Consider the following 19,961-nt stretch of genomic DNA (forward strand, 5'->3'; position numbering starts at 1 on the left):
TCTAACTCAAAACCTAAACACCCTATTTATTCCTGCCAAAGTATCTTATTAAAGATTCTAGAACATTACATAACAAAAAAGTTGACCCAACATCACTCTACACACATCCCAAGACAAGATCTTATCATAAAAATTGTGATTGGAATTAATCTCGCAAGTCAGCTCCCAACAAAACTATAGCAAACTCATCCAAAATGCTAACAATTAGCATCAATAGGAACACTTATGACATGATGGATCACTAGGCACATGAAGGATAGCTCAAGACAAACTATCAAACTTGGCACACATTGCAGAGTGAAATGGGATAACACACTATCACGAGTGTTAAAATGATGTGGGATAACTTCAACTCAGCATATACTACAAAATTACTAGCACTTAGCAATTGCTACAACTCAACAATGACTATAACTCGACAACAACTAGTAAATTGAATACAAATGAGCAAGATAATGCGTCAACCCAAGATGCTCTTGAATCATTAGGAAATTTTTTTTAGCAAGGAGGTGTTGGGTGATGCAATGCACTCCCCTGCCCACAGGTGGTTAATTATGTGGTGTTCCATGTTCACTAACAGTCATGGCTTTTGGTGTGATGGCAAATGGTCCCCACAATTGGTATCAGAGCCTGGTTTTGGCTTGGTCATGGGTTCAAATCTCCTCGGTACCTTCCCAACCCGCGTAAGCACCTGGTATGCGCATCGAGGGGGAGATTGTTGGGTGATGCGACACACTCCCCTGCCCACAGGTGGTTAATTATGTGGTGTTCCATGTTCACTAATAGTCATGGCTTTTGGCACAATGGTAAATGGGCCCTACAGGAGGTTATTTAGTTACAAACAAATAAGATTCCTAAGGGGTTTGTTGTGTTAGAAACTATCTTTGATAATCACCATAGATTTAAGACAAGTGAAAAAGAGCATTATGTAAAGGACTTAGAGGAGGTAAAACTTGGAACTAATAAAGAACCTAAGAAGGTGTATATAGGGCAATAGTATGTCCTAAAATCAAGAAGACTTTGATTGAATTATTGAAAAAATATAGACATGTGTTTGCTTGGTCCTGTGATGATTTAAAGGCTTATAGAGAAGATCTCTCTCAGTATGAATTTCAATTGAAAGAAGGAACTAAACCTTTCAAACATAAATAGAGGCCTATTAATCCAACTTAAGCACAAAGATGCAAGAGAAGATGATAAACTTTAAAGATGTTGGAATTATCCAATCAGACATTTTTCTTGGGTGTCAAATTTAGTTCCTATTAGAAAGAAGAAAGGTGATACCAGAATTTGTGTTTACTTCATAAATTTGAAAATATCATCACTAAAGGATAATTATGGTTTGCTAAACATGGAGGCCATGTTGAAAAGAGTTATTGGATCAGTACTAATGTCTATGATGGATGGCTTCCCTAAATATAATCAAGTAGTTGTGAAGGACTCAAAGCAATAGAAGACTACATTTACCACAACTTAGGAAAATTATGTTTATAATAGAATGCCCTTTAGTTTGACTAATTGTTGTGCTACTTTTTAGAGAGCCATGGATGTGGCCTTTGCAGATATAATTGAAAAAAATTTAGTAGTGTACTAGGATGACTTGAAAACCTACTCAAAGGATGAGAATGACCATTTCATGCACCTTGAAAAGGCTTTTAAATTTCATCAAAGCTGTAAAATTTGGTATTTCTCTAATTCCTAGGAAATATGCATTTTTTCTTACTGGGGGAAAATTGTTGTGTCATTTGGTTGGAAATGAATGAGTTGGGATAGAACCTAAAAGGGTGGAAGCTATAGATAAAATTCACAAGCCTAAGATTGTGAAAGATATTCAATCTTTCTTTAGACAAATCAACTTCCTTAGAAGATTTGTTGCAATTTTTTCTAAAATAAGTAGACACATTTCTATGATGCTAAAGAAAGGTTTAGAGATCAAATGGGATGAAGAACCAAGCATGGATTTTCATAAAATAAAGCAAACAATAAAAGATGATCCTATCTTAAGAGCACCCAATAATTCAAAGCCAATACACATATTTTCCTTTGCCTCATTCCATACTATAGCAATAATGTTATTGTAGAAAAATGAGGATGGTTATGAAAAACCAATAGAATTCTTTACTAAATCTTTGTAAGGTGTAGAATTAAAATATGATATAAATGAGAAGCAGGTATATGCATTGGGTAAAGTGGCGAAAACATTTGGATGCTATTGCATGGGACAAATAGTAATTATGTTTGTTCCAAGTGTTGTAGTGAAGGATATATTCTCACAACAAGAAGTTTCAAGAAGAAGATGTAAATGTATCAATAGGATCTAGGAGTTTAATATAGATATTCATATCACTAAGTTGGTGAAAGGTCAAGGAATTTCCAAGTTGATGGTAGAAGAAGACCTTAAAGCTACTCAGATAAATAAAATTTAATGATGATGGCATAGATGGACTGTGTGATATGGATACCTATGAATGGTATAAGGATATCATTTTCTACTTGCAATACATGAAAGCTCCACCAAGCTTAGGTGAAATTTAGAGAAGATTCTTAAAGTTATAGGCTATTAAATATTTTATTATGAGTGGAAAACTATGGTGGAGAAGTATGGAAGGTGAGTTGCAAAAACATGTTTATGAGAAACATGCATCAATATTTCTTTATGAGATGCATCATGAAGTATGTGAGGCCATTATATTTCTAATACAACAACCCATAAAGTGATCAGAATAGGATTTTTGTGGCCTACTCTTTTTAAGAATACATACAAGATTGTGAGGAAGTGTGATGACTATCAAAGGTTTAGTGGAAAATTGAAATGTTCTAGAAATCTACCATTAAAACTAGTAGAGGCACAAGCACCTTATAAGCAGTGAGGAAGAGATTGTATAGGTGAGTTTTCAAACAAGTCAAGTGGAGGACATGCCTAGATACTAGTAGCTACTAATTATTTTATAAAATAGGTAGAGGCAACCCCTACTAGAAAATATACTAGTAAAGTGGTGATATATTTTATTTTGAATAATATCATTATTAGATTTGAATGTCCAGAGAGAATAGTTACAGACAATGCAATGTGATTCATATCTAAAGAATACAGGGCCTTTTTTGAGGAATATGGTGTAACCAAATCCACCACTTCCCCATACCATCCATAAGGAAATGGGCATGATGAGTCAAGAAACAAAATCATGCTGAAAATCATCAAGAGAATAATAAAGAAGAACAAAAATGCATGGGATTCCAAACTGCCATTAGCACTCTGGGCTAACAGAATACTAATGAAGAAAGCTATAGCATGTGCACCATTTCATCTTGTTTATAGAATACTAGCTAGATTATGATAGAAAAACTTAATGAGTATATAAAAATTTGTTCAACATTATGATAATGATCTCATTGATGAGTTGTTGATTAGAATGGATGATATTATGAAATTAGATAAGACAAGAACAAAAGCTTCTGCCAAAAATGAAAAGTTGCAAGTTTAGGTTAAACATTTGTATGACAAAAAAATTAGTATCAAGAAAGTTTTATCCTAAAGATATGCTATTGTTATGGAATGCCAGATTGGAAGACAAAGGTAAACATGGTAAATTCGATCCCATATGGTTAAGACTATATCTCATTCATGAAAATTAGGGAGAAGACTCTTATTTCATAAGGGAATTATCAGGTAAGATTCTTGAATTTCTAGTTCATGGACAATTCCTGAAGAAATATTTTTGTTGAAGGTATTTTATCTCCATGAATAGTAGTTAGGTTTGTACATCTTTATAAGCTCTACATCTTTGTAAGCTCTTGTACATATATGTATCCCTCTATATATTTTTGTTTTATCTCCATGAACAGTAGTTAAGTTTGTATATCTTTGTAAACTCTTGTACATATGTGTGTCCCTCTTTATATTTTTGTTGTTTCTTTTCTATGTACATAGCCCTATTAGATTTGTCAATGTTGCTATCACATGTGTGGTCTTGTATTCCCAAACATTTCCCCTATCAAAGCCACTGATAGCCCTCTTTTTAACTATACCAAAGTTTTGAAAAATCTGTTGTGGCAATGTCTTGGAAATTGTTGTAGAGTTAGGGTTTTTTATGCATTTTTTGTTAGTTTTCTAGTAAAAATGCTAACATGAGTTTTTTTTTTCCCTAGTAGAATATTTAGATGTCCTAAGGATTATATCTTTACCTTGTCATTGAGAATTTTCTTAAATCTGCAATCAATTTTGACCTTTACCTTAGGTTTCGTACCCAAGTAGGATATCATTTGTGGTTTTCAAATTTTCCATCAATAGTTACAATCTTACGATCAAGGTTTTAAATTCCTAGTTGAAAGCCAAAATTTTCCCTCTCCCAATGTTACAAAATGAAGTCTAGCAAAGGATCATAAAGGTAAATGTTGGGTCCTCCAATGTTATGATATTCAATGTAAACTTAGCATCATGATTGTGTGTTTTGAAGTTTTTGATCTTACGATTGTTCCAAAATCATATCATTGTAAGTGGCTTATGATAAATAACAAGTAATACAATATTATGATAAGATGAAGAGAATATAAGAATAAAGGCTTAAAAGGGAATTGTTCACCATTTTTTGCCCCTCCTTCAAAGATCTAGTTTTGAGCATGACAACCATGGTTCATGTACATTGAAATTTTTATTTTTCCATGCAAGCTAATGAGGATAGCACAAGAGGATTTGACTTTCCCTTTTTAGACCCAAGTCTTTTAAGGCTTTTGCATTGTATAAAGGTTCAAGTTGTCATAATGTGATTATCTCTCTTTTCTCTATCACGAACAATTAAGTTTTAACCATCAAGAAAGTAGTGATAGTGTGACATAGTCAAATTCATAGCTAGTATCATCATCACAATTAAATTCAAGTTTATGAGGTTGCAAGTTTCAATAGTGTGAAGTTTTACTCCATTATCTAGGATACATGTGTCATCACATAGTCATGGAAGGTTAGTGGTTAGCCAAAGTTTGAGTTGCAATGCAATGATATCTTTGATCACTCATTTGAAGGGTTAACTTCTAGGCTAATGTTTCAAGTGGCAACATTATGATCTTCCCCTTTAAACATAGTCACAGGTGGATCAATAAAAACCATGATTAGAGCTACAACATGGCAAAAGCCTATTTTGCACATGTTCAGACAGTTAAAACTTGGGATTATAGTTAAGGCTATGAAGATGCAAATAGGTGGACATGTGTCAAGGTGGGCCTATTTAATATAAGTTCTCCACATCACATCATCTCAAGTGTCAGTTACAAAGGAGATGTTAAATCAAATAAAAGAAATTAGTTGAATTAATTTATCTCCATTGATGAGCTTTAAAAGTTTAAGTTGAGACCATGTGAAAGTCAATAGCCCAGTCAAATCTAATGCTTTTGCAAGGTCAAACACAATTAAGAGTTAGCTAGAGTTCAAGGTGTGAAGCTATGTTTCTTCTTTATTCACAGGTTTGGAAAGAAGAAAAGAAGAACAAGAAGAACAAATTTTATTATAATTCAATAAGTAATATTTTTCTTCTAATTTAAGTAAACCAAAATCTCATTCCTTAAGTGCATTGATATATTCCAATGTTGATTTACCAAATTCAAGCACATCATTAAATTGGATAGGGGTTCTTGAAAGCTTGATATTATATGTATCTCCAACCACCTTATTATGAAGTTTTTTATGAGGCAATATAGTTTCCTTTGGTGGATATGGTGGAGTAGGTAGAATATTATGTGAATGGGATAATGAATATGGTAAGAAGTGTGAATGAGATAAAGTAGATGAGAATAAGTAGGATGGGTATAGTGGTTGTTGTGAGTGTTCTTGGTTCTATTTATCATGTAGATTATGTAAAGAAGTGTGCTTTGAAGAAACATGTTTGGTTCCTAATGAAATAGAGTGACAATAAATGTTACCAACATAATGCATACCATGATCTTCTTGAGTTGGTGCTTGATATTGTTAATCCATTATAAGAAATACTTGGTCACTTCCACCCTTATCATGGTAAGGATCAGAAATAGCTTGCACCTCATTCACCATGTTCTCATGGTTGTTCAAGCATATGCATTGGTCATCTTTCCTATAGCAATTAGAACAACAAATAGCTAAACTTCCATCCTAAAAAACACACTTCTCTAAGAACTGATCAATAACTTTCTCATGTTCAAACATAGAGATAGAATTATCACATACCTATGATAATGGAAGATCAAGAGCATTTAAATTACATTTATTAGGTAGAGAAGGTATAAAGATATCACCTTTAGTCAACATGATTTCCCCACCAATTTCTTCTTTAGTTTTAAAATTTGAAGGTGGGGGTCCAGGGGAAGCAACCAAGGTGCTCCTTGCTTTCCCTTCAAATTTTGCATTTTTAAAACATTTTGAACCTAAAATTGATGTACTTGAACAACCTTGAAAATGCATCATTTTTAACATTTTTTCTTCAAAATAGCTTCTTTTCTTTACCAACAATAACTCACAACAACTAGTGATAATGTTAAATTGAAATTGACTTCTACGACCTACTTGCAAACTCTAAAACAATGCATCTATATGATTTCAACAACACAAATTAAGATTAATTACTTAAGCAAGGCTAGCAATTGCAAAAGCTTTCATCCTAATGCTTTGTTCCTAACACAACTCATCAAACTAACATGCCTTTGACACCTTTTCCTAGCAATGGCACAAAAATGATAGGACAATACTAACGCAAATAATAATAAAAGAATTAATGATTTATGATGATGTTCGACTGGTCTATACATGTCAATCTGAGAGCATAATCTTGCGAAATGCATTCAAGCAATATGCTATCAAGGGATCCAGTTTGTGAGTTGAGTAATTATGAATGTAGCTAGAACACATGGAAGAAAACCTACAATAAAGAAAAATAAAATTGGTGATAGGAACTATCACTTCCTGGTGATGAGATCTTCTCTTTTATGTTCAAGTGATAGGAACTATAAAGAAATTGCAGCAAACTCTAAAACAAAAACATTAAAAAAAATATAAAGACAAATGTAAAACATGGAATCTAATTTAGAATAAATAAAAGATTCATAAATTTTCAAACAATAAAGTGTATAGCGAAAACCTTAATACAACTAATATAATTCTCAATGATTAAGCATGAAACATAGGGATGAATTATAGATACAAATACTATATGAAATACTAATTTGAAATGAGACAACATAAATAATTAAGACACTAAAATATTGATATGAAATTATATAGAAAATAAAAAATTAAGACATAAAACTTACAAAAATATATAAAATATATTTATATACATTCAGCAATCGAGAGCGGGTGCCCTTCCTTCCAACAAACCGATTGAAGAAAATGCTCAAAGAACTCTTAAATCAGCTTAGAACAATAATATATTTCTGATATTATGATTCATACATTCTTCTCCTCCTCTCTTGAATACGTGATGGCTTATATAGCCTTTTACATATAAAACAAACAATTTCATTTTTATCATGGAAGTTTAGTCTTTATGCTTGAAACTTATTGTTTTATTTTTAATAAAGAGTGTAAAACATATGACCACTCTTTTCATAACACAATAAACTAATTTCTTAACAATATACTAATTATTTGCAAACTAATTTTCTAATAATATAACAAAGAAACAATATGAAAATCTGGCCGAAATGGTAAATCTAAAATTTTGGCCTTTAGAAAACCACTCATAGTTCTTTTATCATTCACTTTTTGAAGATTTTTCCATGTGAGAACCAAATTGGCTCTACTTTGGACAAAACCCATATCTTGGATTTTTCAGATTCTTCTTCATTTTCTCAGGAACTGCCACACAATATTGACTGTAGAAAATGTTTGGATTGTGATTCTTGTAAAATTCTAATAAATATAATAATATCATTATATTTTCTTCAACATATTCCTTAGTAAATATTGTTGGAATAGAAAATACTCCAAATATATACCAACAAGAGTCTTGCATAGAAGGTGATAGAATGCATATTGCAAATATATATTTTAATACAAAAAGAATAAGGCTTATTAGTAAAGATAATCAATAATTACTTTCCATAATCTAATCTCAAAATTAAATTAAATATAACTTATATGTTAAATTAATTGCAACATAAAATGGTCAAATAATATGAAAATAGAATGGAATTGGAATGCAAGAATATGATGAAATGTGATAGAAAATGAGACATTATTTTCTCTTATCAATTTTCAGAAAAGACCCATATATATGGAAAAATTTAGACAAATATCATTCCTAGGGATTCCTAGTTTCCCTCATCCCATATCTTTTGATCTAAGAGATAAGGTGGTCAAGTTCTCTGGGAACAATGCTATCACTAGAGAGGAGAACTTGAGAGTCTTTGTAGACATCTAGAATGACTTTGAAGTTGAGCATGAAGATATGGTGACTAAACTATTTGTGCATTCATTAATAGAAGATTCCAAGGATTGGTTTAGGATACTACCAAATGATTGCATTAGTTTCTAGAGTGATATGGAGAAGTTGTTCAAAGAACATATGGTGACAATACCGATGCTGGTTTTATGTTGAATGATTTCAATAATATTAAGAAGAATCCTAATAAATCTACACTTGATTTCAATGTAAGATTCTAGAAAGGAATGTACAAGTTGTTTCAGGTTATGAGATTGAATGAGGATGTTTGTCTTACAACATATTTTAATGCTTTTGATAGCAAGATGGCTGATCAGTTGAGGGATAAGGAACCTAATACTTTGAGGGATGCTTTTAGAATTGTAGTAAATATTGAAAGTAATAGAAAAGAATCTAGTAAGCTTGGGAGGAGAGATGATCCAAAGCTATTCAATACCAAGAATAACAACAAAAGGGAAGTTGATAAAATCCCTGCAGGTAAAAAACCTAAAGAACCCTCAATAGGTCAAGTATTGGACTTACTAAAGAAGATGAATCCATCAACTTTCAGTTCAAACAAATCCATTGGTGGTGAGAAGGCCCTGAAAAATAATAACCATTTCAATAGATAGCCTAGAATGCAGAATTACCCCTACACCACTTAATGGAAGGATGGTAAACTGATTCTCAACCAAACCCAGAATATACAAGATAAGGGTACACCAGATCCTCTACAATGAAGTTCTATTAATATGAATGATGATGTGCCATGGTGCATCATATGTCAATCACCCCACTTTGTAGGTTATTGTACACTTACTCAAACATTTCATTTTCCCTATAAGGAGCAGCCTGGTTCTCTCAACTAATCTCATTCTGTATCCATCACATAACAGCCCTAAACTGTACATCTCCCACATATAACAATGAATTCCAATCTTTATCATCTGGAACAACAAGATTACAAACATATAACTCACAAAGGAGATTCTGCAGAGTCATCAGAACTAAATTGAATGTTGCATAAAATTCCTGGGGAGTGTGTAAGGAATGGTTCAACCCTCGAGTAATTTGAGACAATTGAAAATTAATCATTTGCTCTTTTAGGAACTATGTGTAAACTAGAGATGGGGACCTACAATTTACAAGCTCTAGAATGAGCTCTGTAATCTTCATGACACATTGTTGCAAGACCATAATTTCACTATCCTTCTCTTTAATTTGATGTGCTTGTTCTCCAATAGTTCTGAGCAATTGCTTCCTTTCTAAATCCCAGTTTTCTTTTCCCCATTGAAACTATTAGTACAAACTAAAGCTATATATTAATAGTGTAGAAATGTCTGGTGGTGTATGATATGGACAAAAGATCTATAATCTTCAAGGTGGTGCTTAGGATGATGGTAGTCATTAGTGTTGTCATTCTGAGAATGCCGACGTTCAACAAAGTTGTTATTTTGACAAGCAACAATGTTATCATCTTTTTTTGAAGGGGCAATGGCTGTTGGATAGGATGCAATAGTCATTTTAACTTGAAATGTTTAAACAATTTCCTGAACAATTTCCCCTAGCTGAAATCTTGCTTTTCCTCAAGCAAGGAAGAGGCATTAGTTAGTCATGAAAAATCTTAGCATGGAATCTTCTGACAACTTTAATCAATCATCAAGAATTTCAAAGGTGGTATAAAAGGTATACATGAAAGGTCATCCTCCTATGGTCTGTGTCAATAAAACCAGGTATACATGTGCTCCCCCTAGCTAAAAGGTTGTTTGTCCTCAAATGAGAATGTATGGATGAGGGTAACATCAAATTTCTTATGGAGCATATAATTACAATAATGATAATTTAAAATCAAAATGCAATGCATAGATAATTAATTACTAAAAATAATAATTATTATGAATAAATGGAAATCACAGTACCATTTGTGTTGTTGTGAGAAACTTCAAACTTTGCAAATAATAGAAAGTACAAGTCCCTATATTGATGAATATTTAGGTCCCTCCAAGAGTGTTGCATATATAATATGATTATTGTCTTCATACTTTCTAAAAGTTGTCTTTTGGATCACATCGTAGTTGCTACAGGAGTGTCTATTGAATCAAAGAGTAGTGGCTACAGGACTGACTGTTACAACCAAATAGTAGTTGCTGCAAGACTGACTCTTACAACATGAAACTTATAGATAAGACCAACTAGACACCATCATTGAATAGAACATTCCTGACATCATGAAGACTCAACTACTCAATGGAGTGTTTGGAAACATATGCAAAGACTTTCTTCCACAAGTAAAAACTTGACTAACTCACACCCTTGGAAAAATGATTTAAAATATGAGCAACCAACCAACTGTGAACTCCTCCAAAATAGTCATTGAGAAAAGAACTAGGAAACAAACTAAACTAGACAACTACTAACTCTAAGACACTATGTAAGCACACTTATTGAATGAAAAACCCTCCCTAACCTATCCTACCCTACACTAACTAGATTACATGACTTGCTCAAACAAAACCATTTACTAGTTCTTTGAAATATCTTCCTCTTCTCAAAGTCTTCCAATGCTTTACATGCTTATGCACAATGAGAAAGAGTTGTAGTAGTAGTTGAAACCTAATATGAAATATAACTTTTGAAAAGACATTAGTAGACTCACTTATCACTTCATGTTGATAATATATATTGCTATACTGAAGTATATAAGTAAGCTTAAATGTGTCTCATTTAGGTGTAGCTGCATGTGTATCTTTGTCTTCAACTGCAAGTTCTTCTTTTGATGCAACCTTTGCTTGTGATAATATCTTTTCCTCCATATGAATAAGATGTCTAATAGGACACCCTCGTGAAAGCACAAATCTTGAACTCTCCTTGATGGCTTGGCATAGATGTCCTCTTCTTGACTTTTAAAAACCAATTTCTATGGCTAATTTGATAAAAGTACAAGAATTTTTGCACCATCTTCATAGGGTTCATAGTTTTTCTCTACAAAAGATGTTGGCTTAACATCTAATGTTAAGCAAAACTCCTCTAAATCATCCCAAAACTAATCTTCTTCAATATCTTCTTTACTTTTCAACATGAGGGGCTGATTTTCACTTTATTGCAACTCTGTTCTTGAAGTAGGATTTCTAATTTGACATCACATTTAGCTTGAACAAAAACCTTATGCATGGTGATTTCTTCATTTTACAAAGCAAGGTTGTATTCCTTTTCCTCCTCACCAATTAGCAATTTTTCATCAATATGTGAACAAAATTCCTCTACTATGCTAGAGAACATGTCTTCATTGATTTCCAAACTTGTTGAAAATGATATTGGATCTTCATTCTCATCCTCCATGGATCCAAAAACCATATTGTGTTACATGCAAACTTCTATGATCCTAAGTGCTTTCAAAAGAAACTAAGATTCTAGAAAATGACAAAGAGCTGCTAAAAATTCAGACACTCTCACAGCTTGACTTGTCCTCGACAACAGCGTCAAAAATGACTGGCCAATATAATACCTTTTTAGCTATAGGATTGGACATCCTTCACTACCAAAGTACTATGCTGACTCCGTCACAATAGGTGTATCATATTCATGCACTAGGCCTTGCTTAGGAATAATATATTCAAACTAAGGACTATTTCTCCCATTATGAGGCTCATTTAAATTATCAACCCAAGGACGTATACTTGAAAAAAATTTGTAAAGTATATGCACCATGAAACTCTCTAAGTTATTCTATCATTGCAAAACATAAACTATAACAGTGCTGAAAATAAATCTAAGTACACAGTAATGGCTGCAAGAAACTACACAGTAATGGTTGTAAGAACTGTATACTACAAACTACAAATTTTCGTATATGTTTGCATCTATATGTATGTCTACCTCTCTACCTCTAACAACCCTCTAAAAAGTTAACAATTTTCCCCATCATCTTTTTAGATAAGGAAGAATCTTATTACAAAAGTAATGACAAAGTGGGCTGAATTTCAGTTCCACATGTTTAGCAATCCACTCAAATACATGGCTCTTCTTTATTATTGTAAATTAGTTCAAACCCCTTTACCATGTTATTTTACTCCTTTTCATCTTTCCAAATTATTTTTAAAATCTTAATTTTATTAAGAAATGTGAAAGTTATGGTCATTTTTCTGAAAGTGGTTTTATTCTGCCTGAAAATGTGCCACTTTTTCCTCAACCAAATTTTGATTCGTGTTTCTCATTAACTACTCCAAACCAACTCAAATTATCAAAATATTTCATGCTCCTTTGTCTTAGCTTTCCAAAAATATAAACCATTCTTAATTTTATTAATAATTGAGCAAGATATGCCTATTTTTCTGGAACTGGCTTTTAACTTTTTCTTCACTTCCTGCACTTGTTGAATATTGACAAGTGTTAACTTGCTTCTCCTTCTTTCTATTTGCATGAATGACTCAAACAACTCATAAAGAACATGTTAACCACCTCAAAGATATTATTATTCAATGTTAACCATTTATCACAATAAATCATCATAATCTAGCATCAACTAGCTATACATGCAATTGTTAATCAATACATCATTTATCATAGTTAATGCTTCATAAACCAAGTTAATATATGGAAATGGCTTAGATATATATTGAAACTATGGGTTAAAGTGTTATAAAAAATAGATATAGATATGCATTTTATAGTCTCATCAATATCTTCTTTAATTTTCAACATGAGGGGGCTGATTTTCACTTTATTGCAACTCTGTTCTTGAAGTAGGAGTTCTGATTTGACATCACATTCAGCTTGAACAACAACCTTATGCATGGTGATTAATTCATTTCGCAAAGCAAGATTGTATTCCTTTTTCTCCTGAACAATCAATTATTTTTCATCAATATGTGAACAAAATTCCTCTACTATGCTAGAGAACATGTCTTCATTGATTTCCAAACTTGTTGAAAATGATATTGGATCTTCATTCTCATCCTCCATGGATCCAAAAACTATATTGTGTTACATGCAAACTTCTATGATCCTAAGTGCTTTGAAAAGAAACTAATATTCTATAAAATGACAAAGAGCTACTAAAAACTTAAATACTCTCACAGCTTGACTTGTCCCCGACAATGGCGCCAAAAATGTCGGCTTCCCAATTAGATCAATAACTTGGTTTTAGAAACACAACTCACAGATTAGACATCCAAAATGAGAAATTATATTTCTAATAGAGAAGGTTCATTTAAATTATCAACCTAAGGATGTATACTTGAAACAAGTCTGCAAATTATATGCACCATGAAACTCTCTAAGTTATTCTATCATTGCAAAACATAAACTATAATAGTGCTGAAAATAAATCCAAGTACACAGTAATGGCTGCAAGAACTGTATACTACAAACTACAACTTTTGATATATGTTTGCATCTATATGTATGTCTACCTCTCTATACCTAACAACCCTCTAAAAACTTAAAAAGTTTCCCCATCATCCTTTTAAATGAGGAAGAATCTTATTACAAAAGTAATGACAAAGTGGGCTGAATTTTAGTTTCACATTTTCAGCAGTCCACTCAAACGCATGGTTCTCCTTAATTATTGTGAATCAGTTCAAACCCCTTTACCATGTTATTTTAATCCTTTTCACCTTTCCAAATCATTTTGAAAATCTTAATTTCATTAAGAAATGTGAAAGTTATGGTCATTTTTCTGAAAGTGGTTTTATGCTATCTGAAAATGTGCCACTTTTTCCTCAACCAACTTCTGATTCATGTTGCTCATTAACTACTTTAAACCAACTCAAATACTCAAAATATTTTATGTTCCTTTTTCTTAGCTTTCCAAAATCATAATCCATTCTTAATTTCATTAAAAATTGAGCAAGATATGCCTATTTTTCTGAAACTGACTTTTAACTTTTTCTTCATTTCCTACACTTGCTGAATATTGACAAGTGTCAACTTGCTTCTCCTTCTTTCCAGCTGTATGAATGACTCAAATAACTCAAAAAAAACATGTTAACCACCTCAAGAATATTATTATTCAATGTTAACCATTTATCACAATACATCATCATAATCTAGTATCAACTAGCTATACATGCAATTGTTAATCAATACATCATTTATCATAGTTAATGCTTCATAAACCAAGTTAATATGTGGAAATGGCTTGGATATATATTGAAACTATGGGTTAAAGTGTTATAAAAAATGGATATAGATATGAAATTTTATAAGCTCATCAATATCTTCTTTACTTTTCAACATGAGGGGGCTGATTTTCACTTTATTGCAACTCTGTTCTTGAAGTAGGAGCTCTGATTTGACATCACATTCAACTTGAACAACAACCTTATGCATGGTGATTTCTTCATTTTGCAAAGAAAGGTTGTATTCCTTTTCCTCCTCACCAATCAAAAAATTTTCATCAATATGTGAACAAAATTCCTCTACTAGGCTAGAGAACATGTCTTCATTAATTTCCAAACTTGTTGAAAATGATATTGGATCTTCATTCTCATCCTCCATGGATCCAAAAACTATATTGTGTTACATGAAAACTTCTATGATCCTAAGTGCTTTGAAAAGAAACTAATATTCTAGAAAATGACAAAGAGCTACTAAAAACTCAGAGACTCTCATAGCTTGACTTGTCCCTGGCAATGGTGCCAAAAATGTCAGCTTCCCAATTAGATCAATAACTCGGTTTTAGAAACACAACTCACAAATTAGACATCCAAAATGAGTAGTTATCTTTCTAATAGAGAAGTTTTATTTAAATTATCAACCTAAGGATGTATACTTGAAAAAATTTTGCAAAGTATATGCACTGTGAAACTCTCTAAGTTATTCTATCATTGCAAAACATAAACTATAATACTGTTGAAAATAAATCTAAGTACACAGTAATGGCTCTGTATAATAAAAAATACAACTTTTCATATATGTTTGCATCTATATGTATTTCTACCTCTTTACCTCTATCTCTCTACCTCTAACAACCCTCTAACAACTTAACAAGTTTCCCCGGGCTGAATTTCAGTTCCATATTTTCAGCAGTCCACTCAAATGCATGGCTCTCCTTCATTATTGTGAATTAGTTCAAACCCCTTTACCATGTTATTCTCCTCCTTTTCAAATTTCAAAATCATTTTTAAAATCTTAATTTCATTAAGAAATGTGAAAGTTATGGTCATTTTTCTGAAAGTGGTTTTATGTTGCTTGAAAATGTGTCACTTTTTCCTCAACCAACTTCTGATTCATGTTGCTCATTAACTACTTCGAACCAACTCAAACACTAAAAAAAATTTATGCTCCTTCATCTTAGCTCTCTAAAACCATAATACATTCTTAATTTCATTAATAATTGAGCAAGATATGCCTATTTTTTTGGAACTAGCTTTTAACTTTTTCTTCATTTCCTGCACTTGTTGAATATTGACACGTGTCAACTTGCTTCTCCTTCTTTCCAACTGCATGAATGACTCAAATAACTCAAAAAAAACATGTTAACCACCTAAATAATATTTTTATTCAATTTTAACCATTTATCACAATAAATCATCATAATCTAGCATCAACTAGCTATACATGCAATTGTTAATCAATACATCATTTATCATAGTTAATGCTTCATAAACCAAGTTAATATGTGGAAATGGCTTGGATATATATTAAAACTATGGGTTAAAGTGTCATAAAAAATGGATATAGATAGGACATTTTATAGGCTCATCAAGAACCATGATGATGTGAACTATAATATGGTAGGTATGTTTGATGATTGTGTAGATTCTAATTTAGAGGAACATGAGGATGATGTTACTAGCTAGAGAATTGCATACCAACTACATCATCAAGAAATATTCTCAGACGATGAAAATTATGATAAAGATAGGGTATGTAATGTATCTTCAAATGTTCATAATATAAACTTAACAATGCCTTTGAACGAGGAGATTGACAAAATCACTGCAAAAATGATTTCTTAAGTGCACAGTAACTATAACGTAAGGAATAGGACAATTGGAAGTGATGTTGGAAAATATCTTGGTATATTCATCAAGGATATTAAAAACAAGATGAAGGATGAGAGCCAAAAAACCCATACTAAAAAAAAAAGGCCAAAGAAAGTACAATGTCAAACAAGTGATACCCCTAAAATAGTAGTGCAAGAAAATAATTCAACATCTAATTCAGCCAAGAAGCTTGTAGTGCCTACTTTTTAAAGGATCTCCACTTTAGGTATGCTTGTGAAGCCTACTATGTTAGAACCTATTGATATAATATCTATGTTGTCACAAATTACTATCAAAGTACCCTTGTCTGAATTAATTAGAATTGAGGAGCATAATAGTAAGGCCTTATCATGTTTGGGTGGGATAGGAAATCATAGTAATATGGTTAAATCAAGTAGTATTCAATAGACCACAGTAGTGGTAGAAGATAATGGTATTATATCCCAAATCCCTCAAATGGTTTTGGATAATTCATCAATAGCCTACATAGAAGATATTGACCCATTTTTTCTTAGTCTGATTATAAAAGGAAAAACCTTAAAGAACTACATGATAGATTTAGGAGCATCTAACACCATCATGCCTTTCAAAGTCATGGAAGCTTTAAGTTTGAAGGTAGATACCAAGCAAGGCAAATGTAGAGGTATGGATTCTAGAGAATTCCCTATCATAGGTACTATTAATGCATTACCATTCAAGTTAGTAGCATACCTTGAAGTAGAATTGACCATGTTAGTCCTTGTGGTTGACATTCCTCTACATTATGGGATGCTTCTTTCTAAGAAATGGAGTGTTGCTATGGAAGGTAGCTTGTAGTGTGATTTTTCATATGCAACTTTCCATATAGGTGACAAGGTAGTTAGGTATGATAGGGAGCCAAGAGTTAGTAAGATTCTAGGAGAAGGAATTGATAAGGATTCAACTTTCTTTTTGGACACTAGTGTAAATGTTTTTAGGGTAGAATTGATCATTCAAGAAGTAGAGAAATTGCCTACTGTGATTGAACATGAGGTGGAATTAGGTATGGGCTCACCAATTTTGTGGACTATGTACTTTGATGGGGCTAGTTCCAAAGAAGGTTCAAGGGTAGGGGTAGCTTTTTTTTCTCCTGAGAAGAATAACTTCAAATATTCATTTACTCTAAAATTTTCTTGTACCAATAATATAGCAGAATATGAAGCCCTATTGTTAGGACTAAAAGTTACTACCAATCATGGAATCAAGAAGTTACATGTCATCTAAATTACTCATTTCATAGATAAAGGAAACTTATGCTTCAAAAAATAAAAGGTTGAAACAATATAAAAATCTAGTTTGGGATCAGATAGAGTTTTTTGATGCATTTGATATTTCATGGAGAGATAGAAGTCAAAATAAAATGGTGAACTTATTAGAAAATATGGCAATAAAACCTAAGAAAATATCATTTTTAGGAATCTCACAAATGGAAGTTCAAAATAGACCTTCAATACATGACAATATTGAAAATTGCCAAGTTTTTGAAGATGACAGGGACATTATAAACTTCATGCTAAGTGAGGACAAATACCATGGTCAAGAAATGGATTGTAGTGATTTAATTGAAAACATTGATGGTAAGGACACTACTTTTGGCCAAGAGATTATGAAATTGAAAACCAAAAAGGTACCTAAGGGGTTAGTGGTTTTGGAGAATATTTTCAATAATCAAGATAGAGCAAAACTTGGGACTACAGACCCTAAGCCTCAAGAATTAGAAGAAGTAAATCTTGGTACTATTGAGGCTCCCAAGAATTTTTTATATTGGCCAAAACTTGCCTATTGAAATTACAAAAACACTGATTGATTTTTTGAGGAAGTACATACATGTTTTTGCATGGTCATATGATGGCCTCAAGGCTTATAGGGAAGATTTGTCCCAACATGTCATACCACTAAAAGATAATGTAAAACCTTTCAGATAGAAACAAAGACCAATAAATCCCACCCTAGTCCCCAAAATGCATGAGGAGTTGATGAACCTAAGAGATGGAGGAATAATGAAACCTATTAGCCATTCTACTTGGGTCTCAAATCTGGTGCTTGTCAAAAAAAAATGGAGACATCAAACTGTGTGTAGATTTTAGAAACCTAAACATTTATTGTTGAAAGGATAACTATGGGTTGCCAAACATGGAGGCCATGTTGCAACAAGTAACTAGTTCTGAGTTGATGTCTATGATGGATGGATTCTCAGTGTACAATCAAATCCTTGTGAAATAAACTAAACAATTTAAGACAACATTTACAACTCCATGGAGAACTTATGTGTATGTGAGAATTCCATTTGGGTTGATTAATGCTGGTGCAACTTTTCAAAGGGAAATGGATGTAGCTTTCCATCATTACATAAATAATTTTATGGTACTATACCAAGATGACCTTACAACTTATTCCAAGAAGGCTAGAGACCATTGTAGATACCTAGAGAAGATTTTTATCAAAGCCTTAGAATATAAAGTATCTTTAAATCCAAAGAAATGCACATTTGGGGTAACAAAAGGAAGATTACTGGGACAAATAGTATCAAAATATAGTGTAAAGATAGATCCTGAGAGAGTGATGATCATTGATAAGGTGCCTAAGCCAAAAAAATGTGAAGGGAATACAATCTTTCTTTGGGCAAGTTAAGTTTTTGAGAAGGTTTGTTACAAACTTTGCTGAAATTAGTAGACCTATTTCAAAAATGCTTAAGAAAGGAGCTACTATCAATTGGGATGGTGAACCTTCATAGGCATTTCAAGATATTAAAACTTTTATAAAGAATTCTCTAGTCCTTAGGACTCCAGATTCGACAGAACCAATGCACATATTCTCTTTTACATCTCTCCATACTGTAGTTGTAGTCTTGTTGTAGAAGAATGAGGAAGGTTATGAGAAACGTATTGCTTTCTTTAGTAAATCACTATAACCTACTGAATTGAAATATGAGATGAATGAGAATAAAGTATACACTTTGCTGAAAGTTGTTAAGGCTTTTAGATATTATTTGATAGGTGCCATTATTATTGCATTTGTACCTAGTGCAACTTTTAAGGACATTTTTTTCTCAACAGAAGGTATTAGGCAGGAGATGCAGATGGATCAATAGGATCCAAGAATTTAATATTGAAATTCAAATCACAAAATTGGTAAGAGGTCAAGGATTAGCTAAGCTTATGGCTCAATCCAACTTAGATGCAAATTAGATCAATATATTAACAGATGATTTAAGGTCATACTTATGTGACATGGACCATTGTGAATGGTATACTAATGTCATTCATTATCTACAACATATGGAAACCCCACCTCATTTTTCTAACAATGAAAAATGAAACATTAAGTTACAAGCCATTAGATATATTATTTTCTAGAACCACTTATGGTGGTGAAACTTTGAGGGAGTGCTACTAAAATGTGTTGATCAAGAAAAATCAAAAGAAATATTGAAGGAAATGCATTCTGGAGTCTGTGGAGGACATTATATGGCCAAGACCACTACACATAAAGTAATGAGAGTTGGGTTTTGGTGGCCTTCCCTCTTCAAAGATGCTTAGTTGATGATTAGAAAGTGTCATTCCTATCAGAG

The sequence above is a fragment of the Cupressus sempervirens genome, chromosome 3 (assembly GCF_028749045.1).
Source record: "Cupressus sempervirens isolate cs-2001-9-10 chromosome 3, ASM2874904v1, whole genome shotgun sequence".
NCBI lineage: Eukaryota > Viridiplantae > Streptophyta > Pinopsida > Cupressales > Cupressaceae > Cupressus > Cupressus sempervirens.